Source organism: Geotrypetes seraphini, chromosome 1 (genome assembly GCF_902459505.1).
Source record: "Geotrypetes seraphini chromosome 1, aGeoSer1.1, whole genome shotgun sequence".
NCBI lineage: Eukaryota > Metazoa > Chordata > Amphibia > Gymnophiona > Dermophiidae > Geotrypetes > Geotrypetes seraphini.
The window spans coordinates 489,758,111-489,782,030 of record NC_047084.1 but is presented as its reverse complement, the minus strand read 5'-3'; the positions used below and the strand labels follow the sequence as shown (position 1 = coordinate 489,782,030).

At 43.9% G+C, this 23,920-nt stretch overlaps 1 protein-coding gene across 7 annotated transcripts in view; it reads right to left on the bottom strand.

Annotated features, from left to right (window-relative positions):
- Positions 1-23,920, bottom strand: part of TOPORS (TOP1 binding arginine/serine rich protein, E3 ubiquitin ligase) — a 56,933-nt gene that overhangs the window by 11,628 nt on the left and 21,385 nt on the right. The window contains exon 1 of one of the 7 annotated variants that reach the window (XM_033926666.1): positions 14,756-14,802. The exons of 3 other annotated variants lie outside the window; for them this stretch is intronic. The gene's annotated coding sequence lies outside the window, so the exon portion shown is untranslated. Of the gene's footprint in view, positions 1-2,152; positions 2,178-3,451; positions 4,850-13,762; positions 13,782-14,755; positions 14,803-23,920 lie in introns of those variants that run through there. 3 more of the 7 variants (XM_033926682.1, XM_033926658.1, XM_033926691.1) reach the window with 3 other exon arrangements.

The window sequence follows — 23,920 nt, the reverse complement described above, 5'->3', positions numbered from 1 at the left end:
CCTTCTGGTCTCGCTCTCTCCGAGATTGAGAGCGAGACCAGAAGGCTTTGAGCATGCGCAAATGCTCAAAGCCAGTCCAGCCCAGACCATTTGGATCGTAAAGCATCATTTTTATCTTTCAAGAACTCCAGCACCGAGTTAAACAGTTTATTAAAACCTATTTAAACAGAAACCCTTTGACAACCAACAAACTTCTGTATAAAGCAGCAAATGATTAAATTCTTCATCGTTTTCAATGCAAAGCTGTTTAAATAATCTGTCATTCAATATTTTGCTTCTGATTATGTTGCAATCATCTGAGAATCTATCCTGGTCTATCATACATCCATTCAAATTTGTGTTAGTTTTCTGCAGTCCTAACCCTAGTCTTATGGGCGACGTCATCCATGGAACCCTGCACAGATCCTCTAAAACAGTGTTCTTCAACCTTTTTACTCCTGTGGACCGGCAGAAATAAAAGAATTATTTTGTGGACCGGCAAACTACTGAAATTTAAAAAAAACATTTCTGCCCCGTCTCTGTGAGCTTGGTCCCCGCAAACCATCAGATCCCATCTGCACGGTCCCGGAACCATCTCTGAAAATTTTTAACAGCCGGGTAGAAAAACAAGAAGCAAATTTTCTTCTCAGCCAAGCCAGCACAAATAGGATGAAATTTTTTCCGGCGAGATTGCAGCACGGGAGAATAGTCCTGAAAGATATGAACTCGATGGTCTTCATAGTATAAGGAATCCCTGTGGTCTCGATATTTGCGCAGCAGTGCCACTTTGTGAAGATAATTGTGCACTTTCACAATGACTGCCCTCGGTCGTTGTTGGCCATCGACCATCTGACCCAAGCGATGTGCTCTCTCAAAGCAGAGAGGTCCCATGTCTGCCGGCAAGGGGTGTTCCTTTTGGAGCCAGGTAGTAAGCAGGGTGCCTAATTGATGTTCCGGCAAGGATTTCAGCAGCCCCACGAAGCACAGGTTACCCCTCCCGGAGTGATTCTCCAGGTCTAACTTAGCGGCCTGCTCTGACACCTGCCGCTCGAGTGCCGCAATCGTGGGGGTTCCAGCCTGATTGGTATCTTCAAGAGCAGACACCCGTGATTCCAGCTCCCTCGTCCGCCACACTGTGTCCGCTAACAAAGCTTACACCTGCCCCAGCTGGCAGGACAGTTTCTCAAGCTGAGGCTCTAAAGCGAATTTGACCGCGCAAGAGAGCTGAGTCAGCTGAGCCGGGGTGAACTCCTCAGCGGAAGCCATCAGCGATGGTGCCATTTTCTCTGCCACCTCTCTGCTGGCCTCTCTCAGCTTTTTAGTTGATTTGCCCACCACCATCCTTGCGTCTATAAATTGTAAGTAATTGTCCTTATGGGAGGCAGGTCGAGAAAATGAGCCAGCAGCCTGAAAAATGCACAATTGTCAGCGCAGTGAGTAGTGATGTGAAGCGGGGCCTGAGAGCAGAGTTAACCCACGTCTTCCTCTGCTCACATCGTCACGTGATCCCCCTCCATTGTTCTATTTTTAATTTTGCAAGCTCCTTACAAACACAATCATCTGAGAATCTATCCTGGTCTATCATACATCCATTCCCATTTGTGTTAGTTTTCTGCAGTCCTAACCCTAGTCTTATGGGCGACGTCATCGATGGAACCCTGCACGGATCCTCTAAAACAGTGCTCTTCAATCTTTTTACTCCTGTGGACCGGCAGAAATAAAAGAATTATTTTGTGGAAAAACATTTCTGCCCCGTCTCTGCGAGCTTGGTCCCCGCAAACCATCAGATCCCATCTGCACAAGCCGCAGTTATGATTTTATATTGAACGTATTTTATTAAAGTATAAAAAGAAACAATATTCTGTACTATTGTGATTTTATAAATACAAATATACAGAGCAAGGACCAACAAAACCCCTGTCTCCCATCCCCTTTACTATCAAGAAAACTGAACAAGCCAAGTTATTACAGAATGCTACACAGAAATATCAGGCTAACAGAATACTGCAGTCACACATAATAGTGTTAGGGAAGTGCCTCCTGGTCTGAGAGAGCCCTAAGCTAAAGAAGTACTGCCTGGGCTTTGCAGACCCCAGTTATGTCTCTAGCAGGATAAATATTTCAAATCTGATATATTCTAATGACAAAATAGAAATAAAATTATTTTTTCTACCTTTTGTTGTTTCTGGTTTCCGCTTTCATCTTCTTTTCACTCTTTTCCTTCCAGCGTCTGCCCTGTCTCTTCAATCCAGCATCTGCCCGTTCCATCCACTGTTTGCCTTCTCCCCCTTCCATATGTATTTGACTTCTTTCTATGCCCCTCTCCCCTTTCCATCCAGCCTGTGCCTCCTCTCTCCTTTTTACATCATTCATTCCAGCTTCACTGCTTTCTTCATTTTTATCTCTCCTACACCAGATCTAGCATCTTTATCCCTCTCTCATTTCTCTGCTGACCCCCTTTCCAACATCAATCTCTCTCTACTTTCTCATTCCTCTCTACCCTTTCCCTCATCTGATCTCTCCATTCCACCCTGACCCCCTTCCCCTCCTGTAATCTCCCTGCCAGCTGTTTCCTTCCTTTTTTCCTTCTCCCTTCCCTCCTCCCCCTATCCAATAGTAACTCTCTTCCCATCCCTTTCCCTCCTCCCCTCCCAGCAGCATCTCTCCTTCTACCTCCCTCAAGGTCCAGTAGCAGCTCTCCCTTTATCCAGCAGCTTCCCAGCCTCCAACAGTGGCTTCCTCCCCTATCAGGAGCTCTCAGTACTTGCCTGCAGCAGTGATTTACTTAGGCAACCTTGAGTCCGTTGCCGCCTCTGAGGAAAGAGGAAATTGCCGGTGAATCACTGCCCTGGCAAGAATGAGAGCTGCTGGGAAGGGAGACAGCCACTGTCGAAGGCTCCCCAGGATCTTGCTCTTGCACATGCTGACCATCTCCCTTCCACCTGCACCTGCAGCTCTCTCCCTTCCACCTGCACCTTCCCCGCAGCCCTCTTCGGCGACTTGGCAGCAGCAATTAAGACAGGCTGCCGACATTGGGACCTTCCCTCTCTGAGTCCTATTTTGTTTCAACTTCCTGTTTCCGAACAGGCGAGACTCACAGAGGGAAGGCCCCAATGTCGGCAGCCTGTCTTGATCGCTTCAGGCTGGGAGGAACAGCAGCCTTCCAACACTACCGCAGTCGGCAGGAAATTTAACTGGGTATGTACTTGTCATAAGTGGACATCCTATGGACAAGGGACTTCATGTCAAAGGACATATAGAAGGTGTGATTTAGTATTTTGCTCATGAGCATGGAGCCCTGGAAGACCCTGTGACCAAACTTATTTAGCGTACTATCCTCTCTGCCCAGGGGAGCACTAGCATAGGTTCTGGAACTGTCATTTTCTTTAAGGATGTCACTACAAGCGCCTGATGTGGCAACTGTGGTTTGTCAAACCCATGGGCAAATTGAAGCTTGTAAAGAGAATACAACCTCTTTGGAGCCACTGGTACACGAAGGGGGTTTCTCAGTTCTTGAGCAAGGCCTCCTTCATGAGGTTATGGAGAGGAACCTTCAGGCAGTAATCGGGCAATTCCTTGTAGTCAAGTGCCTCTGAATTCTGCAGTAAGTTCCGTTTCAGACTCCATTTTAATTGGGAGATCCTGCCTCATTTGTCTGATAAACTTGGAGGACAGACTGGCAGGAGGCAAAGTCTGATCAGGCAGTGAAGCTGAATTTGGAAGACTGCCATCAGAGAAATCACCATCATACTCGGATCTGCTAGAAACATGAAGAGACAAGTCAAAATCATAGTCCACATCATATTGCCCCATAGACCTGGAACAGTAGTGGGAATGACGAGGGTAGTATCTAGCAGGTCATCTGGTTGTGCTATGATATCTAGGAGTAGAGCTGCAGGAGTAACATTGATGTAGCTGCCAGGAATGCCATCTAGAGAAGTGTTGAGAATCAAGACGATGTGCCCACTCCTCTCCCAATGACAATGCGGCAATAGACGCAGGTGATAGGCACATGACATGAATGTGTTTATCAAGCGTACCTAATGCATGTGTAGGAGTCTGTGAGCAGCGGTCTGCGGTATCTCGCTTATCTTGCTCGGACTCAGTCGAGGCTAGGTGTAGGTTTATAGGGTTTAGCACAGCATGCAACTTGCAGTAGCCTGACTATCCTATTCCACAGCAGCATATTGGAGAGAAGGAGCCAGTTTGATAGATGGTACTTATGGCGCTGGAATCACAACACCTGTGCAGTTGGTGGCACACGATGTGCTTGCTGCTGTAGAAATAGTGTCTGTGCATTAGGTGGCACAAAATGCACTTACTGCTGTGAAGATAGTGCTTGTGCGGTAGATGGCACAAATTGTGCTCATTGCTGCACAGATACTGGAACCTGCACCTGTGATACAGAATGTGCATGTGCAAAAGCATCCGATTCTTGTTTTTTCAATGATAAAGATGCTTGTGTGACAGCAACAATGGAGGAGGAGCAGTGCTTTCTTATACGGCTCCCCCAATGGCAGCAGCACTGAAGTAACTGAGGTAGAGCTGGATGTTGAAGTTGATGACCCTGGTGTAATGAAGAGGAGCCTCAGTGTCAGAGTTGGCCATCCTTGATGCTGTTTCTAAATCGTCCCGAAAATTTAAAAATTATCGAGGGGTCAATAACCCCGAAAGAAAAACTGCCAATGCAAGGTTCCTCAGAGAGAAGTGCTAGTAGGCAAAGGCCTAACAGGGAATAGCACTCTGTTTAGCAAAACTGGATAAAGTTATTAAAGAAAAATAATATGAGAAGACACGAGACATATACAGTTAATATATGCAAAAAAATACACATGGATAAAAGGTAGGGAGAACGAGAGGGCACTCTAAAGTTAAAAAAGGATAGATTCTGTACAAATGTAAGGAAGTTCTTCTTCACCCAGAGAGTGGTGGAGAACTGGAACGCTCTTCCGGAGTCTGTTATAGGGGAGAACACCCTCCAGGGATTCAAGACAAAGTTGGACATAGAAACATAGAACATGACGGCAGAAAAGGGCCGATGGCCCAACAAGTCTGCCCACTCAAGAACCCTCCCTCCAACTAGTCTGCCTGCTCAAGGACCCTTCTTCCCTGCATAACTCCGTAGTACTCCCACCTGTTTGTCCCATCGACTCTTGAAGTCGAGCACGCTACTGGCCTCGACCACCTGCTGAACCAGAATGTACACAGGTAGGGCTGGTCTCGGTTGGAGTGCTGGTCTTTGACCTAGGGGCTGCCGCGTGAGTGGACTGCTGGGCATGATGGACCACTGGTCTGACCCAGCAACGGCAATTCTTATGTTCTTAAAAATGTAAACGATACATGCCTAATGAAGAGAAAACAAAAAATATGGCTTCTCTGCTCTGCAGAAAACAAAGAACTGATGGTCCCACTAGCTGGCAGTGGGCAGGAAGGTACTCGCACATGTGTGGTATGAAATGTCTTGTCCCCTAATTTTACTGCATTGGCCATCTTTTCTTCTATTTGCTACTCCTAGAATTCTGCACTACTATGCAATGCAGAATTTGTGCAGAATTCCCCAGGGATGTAGAATTACCCGAGGTCTGAACAGATTTGGGTGTTGTGTCGGCACTCCATGCTGTAGCCCAATTCACTGCCAGTAACATCTTCAGGCAACTTGAGTGGGCTCTGCAGGCTTTCTTCTACCGTGGTTCCACCCTCAATTATGTCACTTCCTCTTTCTTTAGTGGGACCGTGGTAGAGGGAAGCCTGCAGAGCCAGCAGCAGATTGCAATTAACTGTAATTGCTGTCGCAAAGGTAGTGGACAGGAATGCTGGACTGGGGACAATGGGGATTGTGTGAAAGATGTTGGCTGAAGGAAACAACTGAGGTCTGCACAGATTTTGGTGTCAGGTCGGCAATACCTCACTGTGGCCCGAATCACTGCCAGCAACATCTTCATGCAGCCTGCATGGGCTCTGCAGGCTTCCTTCTACTGCGGTCCCACACTCGACTATGTCACTTCCTTTTTTTCAGCAGGACTTACTCAGAGATCAGACGCTGGAAAAATGTGCTGCAGCTCCTCTCAGGGTAGCTGGAAATCAGAGAAGACCTCTACCACCAGGAAAGCTTCTTCTTCTGACTCAGCTGCTAGTCGGGCCACAACCAGACTGAGCCTCAACTACCAGGACCAGGAAGTAAACGCCAGGAGGGGTGAGGAAAGTGCAGCAGACACTGTGTGCGCTCCACAGAAACACAATTTGTGTCCGTACAGCCTGCGCTAGCACTCCTGATAAAGTCAAGGCGTGAGAAAACAGAAGGGGAAAACCCTGAGCTCGACAGTTCAAGCAGGCTGGCTGAGCAGGTCCCTGCCGGATCCACTTGTCAGCTGCTGACCAAAGTCTGCTCCTCTTATGCAAGCTAGGCAGTCACTGGAGCTGAAGGAAGCACAAAAACCACAGACAAAAAAAAGCAAAAACAATGCTTAAAAACTAAAAGACCACCAATCAGATCAAAGTTGCTCCTGCAAGCTTGCTTACGGAAGAAATAACTGACTGGGGGCAGCAGCACAAGCAGGGAAGGAGATAGTAAAAACAGTGATCAGTATCTTCTGCAACAGACTCACGGGAGCGGATGAAGGCCCCCTTGGTTCAGCATATTATCCCTATTGCACTGGAAAATAGTGCTGCCCGATTCACGATTCGAATTGGTTCACCAATTCACTTCGGGTGAATCGATTCGAATCAATTTACATTTACAAAAAAAATCGGATTCCTGATTCGGACCCTTTCCCCTTGCCCCCTAAAGCAGGAGCGGCAGCACTGCTCTTGCTGGCTGGCCGGTGCCGTACCTGTTTTAGAGGGCGAGGAGGGAGGGTCAGTCGGGAAGTGCTTCCGGCTTCCCTCCTGGCCTCCCCGAAGGACTGCCCCCCACGAAAGACTGCGCACCCCCCCCCCTGGGAAGGCCTCAGTGTTGCTCCTGGCCTCCCCAAATTGTTTACCTTATTGCTGGAGCCTGCAGCCGAAGATTGCGGTTACAGCGTCTTTGTGCTCCGAGCTGTTTCCTCTGCTGCGGTCCTGCCCTCCTCTGACGTCAGAGGCAGGATAGCAGTGGAGGAAACAGCTCAGAGCACAAAGATGCTGTAACCGCGATCTTCGGCTGCAGGCTCCAGCAATAAGGTAAACAGTTCGGGGAGGCCAGGAGCAACACGGAGGCCTTCCTGGGGGGGGGGGCACAGTCTTTTGGGGGGCAGTCCTTCAGGGATGGGGGGCAGTCCTTCAGGGATGGGGGCACAGGCCTTCAGGGGGGGACAGACCTTCAGGGGAGGGGGGCCCTGGTGTAGAAGTACACGGAGGGAAGGAAGGGGGGTTGAAAGAGACGTGCATATGCCGGACTTTGGGGGAGGAAGAAATAATGGGTCTAAAAATAGAGGAGAGGGAGAGAGATGACGGACAATGGGATTTAGGGAGGGAAGGAACAGAAAGGGAGAGAAGTTGGACACAAGGGATGGTGTGGAGGGGGGAAGAGAGATACTGGATAGGAGGGTAGTTGGGAAAAGAAGAGATAATAATAATAATAATAACTTTATTCTTCTATACCGCCATAGTCGTGAGACTTCTAGGCGGTTCACACTGAAGAGAACTGGACAGTCAGCGAGTTACAATATGTTGAAGTCCGGGATACAGTATATAGAAACTTACAAAAAACATATAGAATCTTACAAAAAGTCCGGGATACAGCATATAGAATCTTACAAAGAGCATATAGAGTCTTACAGAAAGGCAGAGAGATACAGCATATAGAATCTTACAAAAAGCAGTGAAATACAGCAAACAGAATCTTAAAAAGGCAGCAAAAATATAATGTTAGACATTTCAGACTTGAAAACAGGAGTGGACATATGTAGTGTAAGGTGTAGATACTTTATTAGGTAACAATTCTGTTGAATAAGGCAGTTTTTATGGCTTTTCTAAAGGCATTATATGTCAGTCTTGCTCCATTTATGTAGCTGTCTAACCAGTGTTGTTGTTTGTTTGCTTAGTACATAAAAGTTCTATCCAGGAAGGTTTTGTATTTGCAGCCGGTAATGCTTGGGTATGCAAATAGGATGCTGTTTCTGGTTTGTCTCGTAGGGCTGTATAGAATGAAGTGAGGTAGCAGGTAATGTAATGTAATGTAATTTATTTCTTATATACCGCTACATCCGTTAGGTTCTAAGCGGTTTACAGAAAATATACATTAAGATTAGAAATAAGAAAGGTACTTGAAAAATTCCCTTACTGTCCCGAAGGCTCACAATCTAACTAAAGTACCTGGAGGGTAATAGTGAAGTGAAAAGTAGAGTTAGAGGAAAAATAAAAATAAAATAAACATTTTAAAAAGACAGCATTGATCTAAATACTTTGGAAGTCCCCAAACCAGCTTGAAACATATGCAAGAGAATTTGAATATTATTCATGCCTCCATTGGTAGCCAGTGAAGCAGTCTGTAGTAGGGGCTAACATGGTCGCTCTTTTTTAATCCAAATATCAAACGGACTGCTGTGTTTTGGACAATCCTAAGTTTCCTTAGTTTTTTGGGGTATACCCATATAAACAATGTTGAAGTAGTCCAGTGTTGAAAGCACGAGTACACTAGTAGTCTAAATGATAGAGGGTCAAAATATTTTTTGATGGACCTTAATTTCCACAGATGGTGGACCCTGGGGTGGTGGGGAAGGAGGGAGAGATGCTAGATGAAAGGGTAGTTAAGAAAAGGTTGATCTGTGGAGGGAGACAAAAAAAAGGAAAGATGCCAGACCTCCGGGGGAGGGAAGGGAAATGGAAGGGGAGGACAGAGATGGTTAGCATGCAGAAAGAAGGAGACCCTGGCAAGCAAGTTATCAGAAGACAACCAGAGCCTGGGACCAACAAGATTTGAATAATGACCAGACAACAAAAGGTAGAAAAACTAATTTTATTTTCCATTTTGTGATTACTATGTCAGATTTGAAACGTGTATCCTGCCAGAGCTGGCGTTAGACCGCAAACGTGGGCTAGGATTTAAGAGAGAGAGGAAAAGTGTTTTTTGTTTGTTTATTTTGTTTACACCACAGCGCCAGTGTGGTTAGGAGAAGGCAAAGGGGGTGAAGAGGCTATAAAATAAGCCCACCAGGATGTTTGAAAAAAACACCCAATTGGGCAGGAATATTGAATCGAATCGAATCGAAAAACCAATTCAGTAGGCTGAATCAAATTGAATCGAAATTTTTTTTCCTGAATCAGGCAGCACTACTGGAAAGTATTATTGTGTTTGAAAATCCCTTGGGAGCACCTTCAGGTCCATCACTATAAAATGGAAACAGACTGGCACTACTAAGACATGGCCTTGATCAGATAATCCCTCCAAAATTAGTAGCCCATGAATTAAGGAACTGCTAGATCATTATGAGGTTTAGATTACTTCAGAAGACCTGCAGAGGTTTCTGGCGAAGACTAGAAAAAATTACTGAATTCAACAATGTCAAGCCCACTTTGAAAAAAATGGCCTTATGGAAGCTTAGAAGAAAGGAAGCCACTTCTTAATAAAAGCTATATGATGTCTCTCAGCATTTTTAAAGAAACATTTAAGAATTTGAGGTCTGAAGAGTCCAAATTGGAGACCATATTTATTATGGAGACCATCACATCATCTCCCTAGTAAAACGTGATTGTGGGATTATGTTGTAGGGATCAGGCAGTGGAGTAGGCACACCAAATCTTTGACTCTGACTCTTCTATTTTTCTATTGTCTGGCACCTGATAATAGGTTTTAAATTTTTTTTTCCAGGACAAGAAAATGTTAATTTTTTATTTTGAAACGGGAGTCTGCACATTTTTACAGACTCTGATTCCACAGCCCAGGTGGGGATACTTTGCAGCAGTTGGGATAGGGTGGCTTACAAAGATCAAGGGAACGATTGATGGTCTAAAATATAAAGCAGATACTGAAGGAAAACCTGTTCCAGTCTACTACAGGGGAAGACTCACTTTCAGCAAGACAACAATCCTAAGCACAAAGCAAAGGCAACAATGGAATGGATCATGGAGAAGGTAAGTCATTTTCTTGTGTGCCACAGAAGTATATAGGCTGCAGTTCATAGATGAGTAATTTGAAACTGAGCCATAGAGACACTAACATTAGATAATTCTGTCTCCAAAAGTTGCATCTTATTTTTTACTTCAGTGATATGAGAAGTCAAATTATTTATAATTAAGAGAAGCATCTTTACTAAGTCTGATATCAATAGCCAGATAGATTCTAAAGCAGCCATTCCTAACCCAGTCCTCAGGGCACACCTAGTCACATTGGGTTTTCAGGATATCCACACTGATTTTGCATACACTGCCTCAGTTGCATACAAATCTAACTTTTGAATATCAAGGATCCCATGTTTGAGTTTTTTATGTCATCTTGATTCATATTATCAGTTCAGGAAAATGATGAAGACCTATCTTTTTTCTATTTAATTTTTCTTAATTGTTTTAAATTTGTAGATAATCTAATAAGGAGAGCTGATTATAAAATATCCTGTGATATACTAATGAACAACTCTTTCTATAATCACAGTTTTTATTCTAATCAAGATTAATAATGATAATGAAAATCTCAGACCCAGAAACCCGTGATTGGTGATATCACCATAATGGGGTTCTTATTGGGGGACCATCATAGATTTTCAAAGTCCCCTTATCCATCCAATAAAATTAGTGAACTAAATCAAAATAGAAAATAATCAAAAAAATCAATCAAAACACTTATCTGTGAGTAGGATGGAAAGATGTCGCAAAAGAGCCTATATGGCGATTAAGTGATTCTTGTGCTGGTAATATATAAAAACAACCGTAGTGATTCCTTCATATTAAATGCTTATCCTTCCGACTCGAGTTTCGGATAACTTCCTTCATCAGGGAAGGACTCTATGGGGGCAAAAAAATGGAGGAAGAACTAACTTAATGTCTAAAATTTAAAAATTCTTAATACAATAAACGGGGTTCTACTAAGCATTCTAAAATATGCCGATTCCTATAATATAAACATATATTCGTTACTCACAATTCTCAAAATGGACCTGGATCCTCTAAATTGGAAGAGCAAAAAGCTGGACTGTTTGTGCTAAAGAACGCTTTCCTTATGTATGGGCTGAACTAAGCGGAAGTCACTTGCAGAACCGGAAGTGACATCATCAATGACAATTGACAAGGAGACAACTCATGCCCTACAATACATGTCAAATCAAGGAATTAAAGAGCTAACCATTCGATCTCGTGATTCAAACCATCAGGAATTAAAGTATGCCATTCATATATGAACCTTTGTTCTTTTCTTATCAACATTTGGGAGAGATCACCGTCAAAGTTCTTAATGTGTAACAAAACCGTATACTTTAAATCATTGATGGAATGAGAGTGTTCTATCCAATGGCTCGTCAGAGGAGCCGACATGCGTTGTGTACGGATGCTACTTAAATGCTCAGTTATTCTGACTTTGACTCTGCGGGATGTTTGTCCGATGTAGAACTTTTTACATGGGCACGTAATGCAGTAAATCACTCCCGCAGAGTCACAGTCAGAACCAGATCGCAATTCAAAGGTGTTACGTATGGCACCAGGAATGTTAATGAAAGAAACATCCCACACATGTCGGCACAATTTACATTTACCACAGGCTCTATGAGGAAAACCTGTATTCGATCCTATCATTCCTGGTCTATAGTGCAATTTTTCTCCCAAGTTGGAAGACCAGGAGAACGCGAATTTAGGTTTTTCCTGCAACGCTGCATGGAATTGGACTATAGGCCAGTGTTTGAGGATGATGTGTTTGATGTGGTTACTGTAATTTGAATGTGGCATTACGCATACCGTCTGCGGTGAATGTTGTTGAGTGTCATTGTTATTGATATTATGGGTTGTCATGATCCATGGACGATGGCAATTTTTAGCCCTCTTCCATGCTCTCATGACTATCTTATGAGGATAACCTCTTTCTCGAAACTTATTGTACATAGTGATGGCCTGAATATCAAAATCTTCTTCCGAGGAACAAATCCTTCTTATCCTAAGAAATTGTCCTACTGGAATGCTGTTACGTAAAGTTCTAGGGTGAAAACTCTGATATTGCAAGAGGGTATTGCGATCGGACGCTTTTCTATGGAGAGAGGTGGAGGGATAACCCTGATGGGTATTAATGATGATATCTAAAAATGCAATATGGCTCTTGTCATAAGAATATGTAAACTTAATGTTCGAATCCAAAGAATTGATTTCAATCATAAACTGATGTAATAATTCCTCACCACCACTCCACACAAAAAAGACGTCATCAATATACCTTTTCCAGTTAATTACATACTTAAACAGGGGGGATTTGTATACCAATGATTCCTCAAACTGTGACATGTACAGACACGCCAATGTGGGAGCAACTGTAGCGCCCATTTGGTTTGAAGATAAAAAATCTCTTCAAATCGGAAATAGTTATTATAAATTACCATTTCACTGAGCTTATTCAACAAATTTTGTTTAGATGGAGGTATGCTCATTTGAGCTGAAAATTGTTTGACCACGGCCACGGCAGCGTTTTGCGGAATGTTGGTATACAGAGCCGTCACATCTGCAGTGACCAAAATACACTGATTCCAACAAATTTGATCAGAAATTTGATCTATGTATTGTAAGAAATGAGCCATATAGGCTCTTTTGCGACATCTTTCCATCCTACTCACAGATAAGTGTTTTGATTGATTTTTTTGATTATTTTCTATTTTGATTTAGTTCACTAATTTTATTGGATGGATAAGGGGACTTTGAAAATCTATGATGGTCCCCCAATAAGAACCCCATTATGGTGATATCACCAATCACGGGTTTCTGGGTCTGAGATTTTCATTATCATTATTAATCTTGATTAGAATAAAAACTGTGATTATAGAAAGAGTTGTTTAAATTTGTAGAACCATTTCTGTGCATATATGTATTGTATACCACAATGAATCCTTGTTGACATTTTGCGAGGTATAAAAAAAAATGTATGCTATGATTCCAGGCCAATCTGAAAAGAGCCTGAGCTGATCTATTCTGCCAAGAACGGGCAAAAGCTCCACTATCCTTCTGTAAAAAGATGAGACATTTGTACTACATGACACATGGCTATTATTGCTGTAAAAAGACACTTCTACAAACTGGGGAGTAGGCAGTGGTTTGGAGTGGGGAAAAGTTTGAAGACTTATGTAGTCAATTTTTTTTTTCTAATTTATTGAATATGCCAACAATTTTTGTTCTTTCATGCTAAAAGTGTAGTTATGTCATACAGATCAGGGACAAACACCTACTTAAAAAAACCCCCACACAATTCAAACTGCATTAAATAGCAAAATATGGAAAATATACAAAGGATGAAGATTTTTTACAAGGCACTATTTTCACTGGTGAAAATTAGCTTTAGGAAGATGGATATATTTCAGTTTCTGTATTTCATATTCATACTCCACCCTTCATTGAACATTCAAAATCTTTATTCAACTGAAATATCTTACCTTTTACAACAATTTCATTTTTGACCCATTTTTTCCAACTTATTTGAGCTTCCAGTTCAAAATCAGAACAAAGGCTTGGAATTAGCACTGCAAACTTTTAATTTGCAACTACAGAGTATTAAATACTTTTCTTCTTACCAACACACATTAGCAGGGTTTTAAAAAAAGTTTGGACAAGTTCCTTAGGAAAATGCACTGCTTATTCTTGGGATAAGAAGCATAAAATCTGTTTCTACTCTGTAGGAGCTTACCAGGTACTTGTGACCTGGATTAGCCACTATTGGAAACAGGATGCCAGGCTTGATGGGCCTTCAGTCTGATCCAGTAGCAATGCTTATGTTCTTATGTAACCTGGTTACTGCAAAGATTATGAAAGCCTTCTGAAAACCTGTATTCATGGCCTAAAAATCATTAGGTGATATCCTTAAGCAACCACCATAACTTCTCTCCAAGAGCAGTGAATATTGCCCTTGCCTACATATATAGTACCTGTGCGGATATGAATTCGGGGACTGAAACTGGAGACCTTCTAAATAGGAGGGTATTATATGATATAGCCTCTCTGTACCACCTGGCTGTCACATTGAAATCGGATGGCTTCAACTGCTGCAGAAAGGTTTCAAGTTTCCACCTTAGGTTTTAGTGCACTCAAGCATACCTTCAACTCTTGACAGAACACAGCTCCTTAGTATATTGCATTTTCTACAGTAAAACTGATTTGGGTTGAACTGAAAGAAGCAAAGTGATATACAAAATCGTCACTAGGCTTCAACATTCAAGGGTAAATTAAAAGCAAAAGTTCATTACCGGTGGAAACCATCTTTATTAAGTTTCCAAGGTCGCTTGCTACAAACGTCAGTGCTTTGAACCACACACAACCTCCCTCCCACCGCCACTGTTTTCGAGATGGACCAGCCCTGGCTCATGTAGACCCCCTCTTCCCACAGAGTTTCACTCAAAATCGCGGGGCGCTTAATAAAAAACAAAACAGGCAGGCAGGCTCAATGACATAATCCGTGCCACAGGTTTACAGGAGTACCCTCCCCCCCCCCTCGATAGCGCTGCAGTTAACGGGCTCAACAACATGACGTCAACACACGTCACACCCAAGACCGAAGGAGCAATGGAGACGGAAACGGTTGCAACGGCCCTCTCTGCCTGACCTTCCCAACAACCAAGCGGGAAGTTCAAACTCCTGGCGGGAAGGAGCTTATTCGTCCCCTTTACTCTTAAAAAAGTACAACCTCGAGAAAATTCTTGGTAAAAATGCTCAGACGGCAAGCAGCAAACTGAGCGGCGAGTGCCCTTTTATGACTATACGCCATTTTGGGTTTGAGTTCCAGTGCCGCCATTTGCCATTACGTATGACGATTCTAAATTTTTAAAACACCCCCCAAACCTGAGAGATACCTGGAAGACATGCACCTGTTATCTTGCCGGTTTAATCTACCCCGAAATACAGCAGGGACCTTTAAATATTATTTTAACAAAGCCCACTGACATTAAACAGAATTGATTGCTTATATGATCTTTAACATTCAAGCATATTGAAGAGACTGCAGCTCTGTTCCTTAGTCACCCGATTACTTCTCATTTATATTCACGCCTAAATTTTTAGTCTGGAGTAGCCCAACAGGCAGCGTATTTTCTGTAGTACTATAATCAACTTCTTGTATTACAGGCAGTCCCCAGTTTAAGAACACTCGACTTACGTTGAACTGGTACTTCCTCTCCTTTCCTATGCCAACACAGTCCCTCTTCCTCCCTTCCTGTCCAAATGCGACCCATATCTTCCCTTCCATGTTCCAACGCCTCATCATCCCCCTCCGTTCCGCATCCCAAATTTGTGCAATCCAAATGTAACCCACCTTTTCCATGATCCAACGCCTCATCGTCCCTCTCCATTCTGCGTCCCAAATTCGTGACTCCCGCGTTTACTTCCTCTTGCTGGCTCCCTTCTCCCAGCTGCACTTCTGTTGTCAAAGTCGCAAATGGCGGCTCCAGCACATGGTCCCCTGGTCTTGCAAAGCCACGATTTGTGGCTCGTGCATGCGGCCCGCTGACCCAGACTCCTTCCCTCTAATGTCCGTCAGCATGCTGCATGCACGAGTCGCAGCTTTGCAAGACCAGGGGACCACGTGCTGGAGCTGTCGCTTGCGGCTTTGACAATAGAAGTGTGGCTGGGAGAACGCCAGCAAGAGGAGGTTAAACGTAGGAGGCACGAATTTGGGATGCGGAACAGAGGGGGAGGACAAGGAGTGTGTTAGGACACGGAAGGGAGGAAGAGGGACTGCGTTGGCATAGGAAGGGAGAAGCAGGGTCACGGGACACAACGGAGGGGGGGGCACAAACTTTGGACAAAGGATGGAAGAAAGGAGGGAGAAAGCATGACCACGGGACAGAATAGAGTGAGGGAGGGGGAGCATGAACACAGGACATAGGATGGAAGAATGGAGGAAGTGAGGGAAAGAGATGCTGAGGTTGGGAGGGAATAGAAAGGGAGAATTGCTGGGCATGGGAGTCTGATGAAAGGGAAAGACTGCACATGGGGAAATGAAGAAAGCAGGTGAATTGTTGGGCATAGGGAGGGAGAAAGATATTGAAAAAAAGTGGTGGGAGAGGCATACGGTACAGATGCAAGGAGAAGAGAGATGAGGGAGACATGTAGGATGTGGTGGTGGAGAGGGAACAGTGGAACTGATTAACAAAAATAGTTCCTATCTTTTCCTTCTATTTAAACTACAGTACTTTGAGGACTGTTTAATATAGTAAATGATGGCAGATAAAGACCCGAATGGTCCATCTAGTCTGCACAACCTGATTCAATCTAAAAATTTGTTGGCTTTTTTTCTTCTTCTTAACTATTTCTGGGCAAGAATCCAAAGCTCTGCCCGGTACTGTTCTTAGTTTCCGAAGTCTATGTCAAAGCTCACTCCAGTCCATCTACACCAGCAGTCTCAAACACGCGGCCCACGGGCCGCATGTGGCTCTCCAGATTTTATTTGCGGCCCACGGTCTGGACTGGATCATTATCTTTCTTTTGGAGCAGCAGCGTGTCTGGCCGGCTCGTTCCATTCAAAGCCGCAGGTTGACGGCTCCTTGCGCTATCCACGGAAGAGCCGGCCAGACATGCTGCTGCTCCAGTGGCGTACCAAGGGGGGGGGGGGGGGGCAGTCCACTGTTCTCCCTAGAGTGCGGCTCGTCTAGAGCAGTGATGCCCAACCTGCTTCCCTTCCCTTCTCAGGCCGGCACCGTGTTATTTGATCTCCCTGCTTCTCTTCGGGGCCGACCATCTCTCGCCGCCCGACGTCAATTCTGACGTCGAGAGGACGTTCTGGCTAGCCAATCTCTGCCTGGCTGCCCGGAACGTCCTTTCCGACGTTAGAATTGACGTCGGGCGGCGAGAGTTGGTCGGCCCCTTGGAGAAGAGAAAGAGGGAGATCTCGGCCTGTTCCCGATGGCGGCAGCAGCCTATTCCCCAGCGGCGTTGGCGTGGGGGAGGGCAGGAAGGAAGGAAGAAAGAAAGAAGGAAGGGGGGACAGGGAGCCAGAAACAAAGCAAAAAAATGGGACACGGAATCAAAGAAAGACAGACAGAGAAAGAAAGAAAAAGTTGGGGGAGGGAATGAGGTCTGGAGGAGAGGAAGCATAAAGGAGGCTGAAAGAAGAGAAGAAATATTGGATGCATAGTCAGAGACTGATGAAATTGCCAAACAAAGGTAGGAAAATGATTTTGTTTTCAATTTAGTGATTGAAATGTGCCAGTTTTGAGAAAGAAAAGATATTAAACTTTAAATGTGAGGGCTGCAGAAAAAATAGAGCACTTGGAGGGCCGCAGAAAAAATAATTAATGTCTTATTAAAGAAATGACAATTTTGCATGAGGTAAAACTCTTTATAGTTTATATATCTTTCCTTTTAACTGTTAAAGGAAAGTTTTATAAACTATAAAGAGTTTAACCTCATGCAAAATTGTCATTTCTTTAATAAGACATTAACTATTTTTTCTGCAGCCCTCCAAGTACCTACAAATCCAAAATGTGGTCCCGCAAAGGGTTTGAGTTTGAGACCACTGATCTACACCCTCCCAGCTATTGAAGCCCTCCCCAGCCCATGGCCACCAAACGGCCATATACAGACATAGACCGTGCAAGTATGCCCAGTACTGGCCTTAGTTCTTCAATATTTATTATTTTCTGATTCTAGATCCTCTGTGTTCATCCCACGCTTTTTTGAACTCTGTCACCATTTTCATCTCCACCACCTCTCTGGAGCGCATTCTAGGCATCCACCACCCTCTCCGTAAAGAGCTAGTCCCCAAACCAGCTTGAAACATATGCAAGAGAATTTGAATATTATTCATGCCTCCATTGGTAGCCAGTGAAGCAGTCTGTAGTAGGGGCTAACATGGTCGCTCTTTTTTAATCCAAATATCAAACGGACTGCTGTGTTTTGGACAATCCTAAGTTTCCTTAGTTTTTTTGGGTATACCCATATAAACAATGTTGCAGTAGTCCAGTGTTGAAAGCACGAGTACACTAGTAGTCTAAATGATAGAGGGTCAAAATATTTTTTGATGGACCTTAATTTCCACAGATGGTGGACCCTGGGGTGGTGGGGAAGGAGGGAGAGATGCTAGATGAAAGGGTAGTTAAGAAAAGGTTGATCTGTGGAGGGAGACAAAAAAAAGGAAAGATGCCAGACCTCCGGGGGAGGGAAGGGAAATGGAAGGGGAGGACAGAGATGGTTAGCATGCAGAAAGAAGGAGACCCTGGCAAGCAAGTTATCAGAAGACAACCAGAGCCTGGGACCAACAACCCTGGGACCAACAAGGAAAGAAGAATTTCCTTACATCGCTCTTGAGTCTACCATCCCTCAACCTCAAATTATGTCCTCTGGTTTCCTTGCTCTAGAAAAGATTTTGTTCTATGTTAATGCCTTTCAAGTATTTGAAAGTCTGAATCATATCTCCCCTGTCCCTCCTTTCCAGTCTAAGGCATTGGTCTCAAACTCGCGGCCCGGGAGCCACATGTGGCTCGCCAGGTACTATTTTGAGGCCCTCTGTTTGTTTATCATAATCACAAAAATAAAATAAAACAGTTTCTTGATCATGTCTCTTTAGCTATAAATTACAAAATTATTATTAAAACTTAGTCAAAAGGAAAGATTTATAAACTATGAAGTTTTACCTCATGCAAAGTATTCATTTCTTTAATAAGACATTAACTATCTTTTCTGAGGCCCTCCAAGTACCTACAAATCCAAAATGTGGCCCTGCAAAGGGTTTGAGTTTGAGACCACTGCTCTAAGGTATACATATTCAGGGCTTCCAGTCTCTCCTCGTACATCTTTTGGTGCAAACCTCCTGTCATTTTTGTCGCCCTCCTCTGGACCACTTCAAGCCTTTTTGCATCCTTCGCTAGATACGGTCTCCAAACCTGAACACAATACTTCAAGTGGGGCTTCGCCAACGACCTGCACAGGAGCATCAACACCTTTGTTCTTCTACTGGTTACGCCTCTCTTTATACAGCTCAGCATCCTTCTGGCAGCAGCCACCGCCACGTTGCACTATTTTTTCGCCTTTAGATCTTCAGACACTATCACCCCAAGGTTCCTCTCCCCATCCGTACATATCAGCCTCTCACCTCCCAGCATATACGGCTCCTTCCGATAATTAATCCCCAAATGCATTACTCTGCATTTCTTTGCAATGAATTTTAGTTGCCAGATATTGACAATTCCTCTAACTTTTGTAGATCCTTTTTCATGTTTTCCACTCCCTCCTCGGTGTCTACTCTGTTACAAATCTTGGTATCATCTGCAAAACGGCAAACTTTTCCTTCTAACCTTTCAACAATGTCACTCACAAACATATTGAACAGGATCAGCCCCTGCACCGAACCCCGAGAGACTCCACTATTCACCTTTCCTTCCTCTGAGCGACTTCCATTAACCACCACCCTCTGGCATTTGTCCGTCAACCAGTTTCTAATCCAGTTCTTCACTTTGGGTCCTAACTTCAGCCCTTCAAGTTTGTTCAAGAGCTTCCTATGAGGAACCATGCCAAAGGCTTTGCTGAAATCTAAGTAAATTACATCTACCATATATCCTCGATCCAGCTCTCTGGTCACCCCATCAAAAAATTCAATCAGGTTCGTTTGACAAGATTTACCTTTAGTAAAGCCATGTAGCCTCGGATCCTGTAACCCATGGGAAAATGCTACAATGCCTAGATGCAATTGGTATTAGGGAAGAGGTGTTGGACTGATTCCGAGGCTTCCTTATGTCTGTACCTATCAAGTACGTTTCAATTACGATCTCTCCGATACCTGGAGTGATCCATCTGGCATACCGCAAGGATTACCACTATCCCCATTGCTTTTCAATGTCTACATGTCCTCACTAGGTGCGCAATTGACCCAGCTAGGGATAAAAGTATTCAGTTACGCAGATGACTTTACGATCATTATTCCATTTACTAACTCTCTCTCGTAAATTACTCCCAAGGCATCAGAAGCACTAAATTTGATGGAGCAATGAATGACTGAATTCAAACTGAAACTTAATTCAGAAAAAACAAAATTTTTTGAAGCTTCGCCACACCTGCTTGACCCCAAAACACCGTTATGCATCAATAACCTTAGTTATCCTATTCAGTCCACTATGAAGGTACTGGGTGTAACACTAGACCAGTGCTTAACCATGAAGGACCAGGTAGACTCCTTAATCAGAAAGGGTTTTTTCACTCTCTGGAAACTTCGATCCATTAAAGCATATTTTGATATGCCAGCATTTAGAATCCTGGTACAATCCCTCATACTGAGTCAACTTGATTACTGTAACATAGCCTATGTAGCAATTTCCCAAAAGAATATGCGACGATTACAATTAATGCAAAATGCAGCGGTCAGACTGATTTTCGGGCTGAAGAAGTTTGATCATGTGACACCTTACTACCGACAGCTGCATTGGCTACCGATGAAGGCACGTGGAAAGTTTAAGTTTGCTTGTTTCTGCTTTAAAGTACTATATGGACTAGCCCCTAAATACATAACTGTCCTTTTCTCCTTCTCAGCCAACAGACATAAGAGAAGTTCACATTCGATCTTCTTTTCCCCTCCAGTTAGAGGATGCAAACTCAAAAGACACAATCAACACCTTTTCTCACATCAGGCAGCATTATGGGGTAAAGATCTAGAACAATTGCATACGCTTATGCCTACTACCTATGGGGACTTCAGGAAATGCCTAAAAACGTATCTGATTCTGAAATATCTAGGCAGCTGACCCATACAACTCTTTCTCCTCAATAACTGATCCCTTGAGCTGTTAATCACTAGCTTCCACCCTTTTAAGCTCAATCTATTTGTACCTTCTCTTAATCTTTGTAAACCGCATAGAACTTCTCGGTCCTGCGGTATATAAACTGTTGTTATTATTTGATTCTAGGAAGTTCACTATCCTTTCTTTCAGCAACACTTCCATTATTTTTCTAACAACCGAAGTGAGGCTTACCCGCTTCATCCCTGTGACCACTTTTGTGAATAGAGACCACATCTGCTCTTCTCCAATCCCAAGGAACCACTCCCATCTCCAGAGATTTGTTGAACAAGTCTTTAATAGGACCCGCCAGAACCTATGTACATCCCCTTCCACCCCGTGGTTCCACAGTTTCCCAAGTAGCCGCTCATGAGGTACCTTGTCAAAGGCTTTTCGGAAGTCGAGATATATGATGTCTATGGGGTCCCCTTTGTCCATCTGGCTGTTTATCCCTTCAAAGAAGTGTAGTAAGTTCGTTTGGCATGATCTTCCTTTGCAGAAGCCATGTTGGCTCGTTTTCATCAGCCTATTCCTTTCAATATGCTCACAGATACTGTCTTTTATCAGTGCTTTTACCATCTTGCCCGGCACTGAAGTCAAACTCACTGGTCTGTAGTTTCCTGGATCACCTCTCAATCCCTTTTTGAAGATAGGTGTGACATTTGCTATTTTCCAATCCTCCGGGATCACCCCTGTTTTCAAGGACAGGTTGCAAACTTTCTGGAGTATTTCCGCTATTTCGGTTTTCAGTTCCTTTAATACCCTTGGGTGGATCCCATCCGGGCCCGGGGATTTGTTGGTTTTCAATCTGTCTATCTGTCGGAGGACATCTTGGAGGCTTACCTCTAATGTCGATAGTTTTTCTTCTGGGTCTCCGTTAAAGATTTCTTCGGATTCTGGTATATTGGATGTGTCCTCACTTGTGAAGACTGACGAGAAGAACATGATTAGTCTGTCAGCCACCTCCTTTTCCCCCCTTATCGCTCCTTTTATGTCTCCATCGTCCAACGGTCTCACTTCCTCCCTCGCCGGTTGCTTCCCTTTAATATATCTGAAGAAAGATTTGAAATTTCTAGCTTCCTTGGCCAGTTTTTCTTCGTATTCTCTTTTTGCTTTCCTGACCACTCGGCGACATTCTTTTTGATGTTCCCTGTGCTCTTTCTAGTTTTCCTCGGTTTTGTCCTTTTTCCACTTCCGGAACGATTGTTTCTTGTCCCATATCGCTTCCCTCACTGCACTGCTTATCCACACCAGGTCTTTTCTTTGATTTTTTTTTTTTTTTTGCATCCTTTTCTAAATCTGGGGACATACAAGTTCTGTGCTTCTTGTACCGTGTCCTTGAATAGGGACCAAGCTTGCTCCATGGTCTTTGTTTTTCCCGAACCTATCCTGAGTTTCTTTCTCACCATTGCTCTCATAGCGTCATAGTTCCCCTTCTTGAAGTTGAGAGTTGTTGCTGTGGTTCTCTTCCCTTTTGATGCTCCTACTTCTAGTTTGTACTGGATCATGTTGTGATCGCTGTTTCCTAGTGGTCCTATTACTTCCACTTCCTTTGCAGGTCCCCCCAGCCCGTTGAGTTGCATTCCCTCTCATTGGTTCCTTGACAAGCTGTTCCATGAAGCAGTCCCGCATAGCCTCTAGGAATTCCATTTCCCTTGCGTTGTTTGAGTTTCCAATACTCCAGTCTATCCCGGGGTAGTTAAAGTCCCCCATTACCATGACATTTCCGTTCTTGCATTCCCGCCTTAATACTGCTTCCAGTTCTTTGTCCTTTGCTTCTGTTTGTCCAGGTGGACAATAGTACAGTCCCAATTTTATGTCAGGTCCATTTCTTCCTGGTAATTTAACCCATAATGATTCTAATCCGTCCGTCTCTGTTGCTGTATCCACTTTGGTCAAGTGAATGGTGTCCTTTATATATAGTGCTAGTCCTCCACCCTTCTTTTGTGTCCTGTCTCTTTGATAGAGTTTATACCCTGGCAATACTATGTCCCATTTATTTTCCTCGTTCCACCATGTTTCCATGATTCCGATGACATCCAGGGCCTCTTTTTTGGTCATGATTTCTAGTTCTCCCATTTTGTTCTTTAGGCGCCTTGCATTTGGCGTACAAGCAATTTAGGTCCTGTTTTTTTTCCTTTCTCTGTTGTTTTTCCCTGTGATTTGTTCCTCTGGGTTGTCCCCTTTTTGAGCTGCCAGACCCCGAGTTCTGTTCATTTCTTCCTCCTTCTTTGGCACATCTTTTTCTGCCTCAATTTGTTTCCTCAATTTCACCTGTTCCTCTAGCTCTTGCTGTTTGCCCTTGCCTTTGTTCGCCAATTTCTCTTGTTCCTCAAATTCCTGTTGTTTGCCTTTTGTTTCTACCCAGCATTTTTCCTGCTCAGTATCTTTTTTGGATACTCTCACCCGAACCGTCGACGTCCGATCGACTGACAGCTTTCCCCTTCTTCTTAGTTTAAAGCCTGTTCTATTCCTCTCTTAACGTTGCTTGCTAGAAGTCTTGTTCCTGCCATGCTCAGGTGAAATCCGTCCCTCCTGAAGAGCTTGTTCTTCCCCCCAAAAGTTGTCCAATTCCTCACAAAGTAGAATCCCTCTTCTTCGCACCATCTCCGCAGCCATGCGTTTATTGCTTGTAGCTCCGTCTGCCCTCAGTACTGGCAAGATCTCTGAGAACGCTATCTTCTGTGTCCTCAGCTTCAGTTTCCTTCCCAGGATCTTGAACTGTTCAGTTAGTGCAGTCCTGCTGTAGTTGTTTCTGTTGACATCATTTGTCCCAACGTGGATTATCACTGCCGTCTCTTCCGTCTCCGCTCCTTCCAGGATCCTCTCAATTCTGTCTGTGATGTCCTTCGTTCTTGCTCCTGGGAGACAGGTCACTAGTCGGTCTTCTCTTCCTCCTGCTACATGACTGTCCACTTCTCTCAGGATTGAGTCTCCTACTATGATTGCAGATTTCCCCTTCTTCAGCTTCCTCACTGATCTCAAGTCCGTATCCTCGGTGTACTTCTTTACCTCCCCTTCAAGGCTCCGGTGAGACCCCGCTTCCTCTTCTTGCACGATTTTTTTACAACCTCCTTCATCCACGGTGT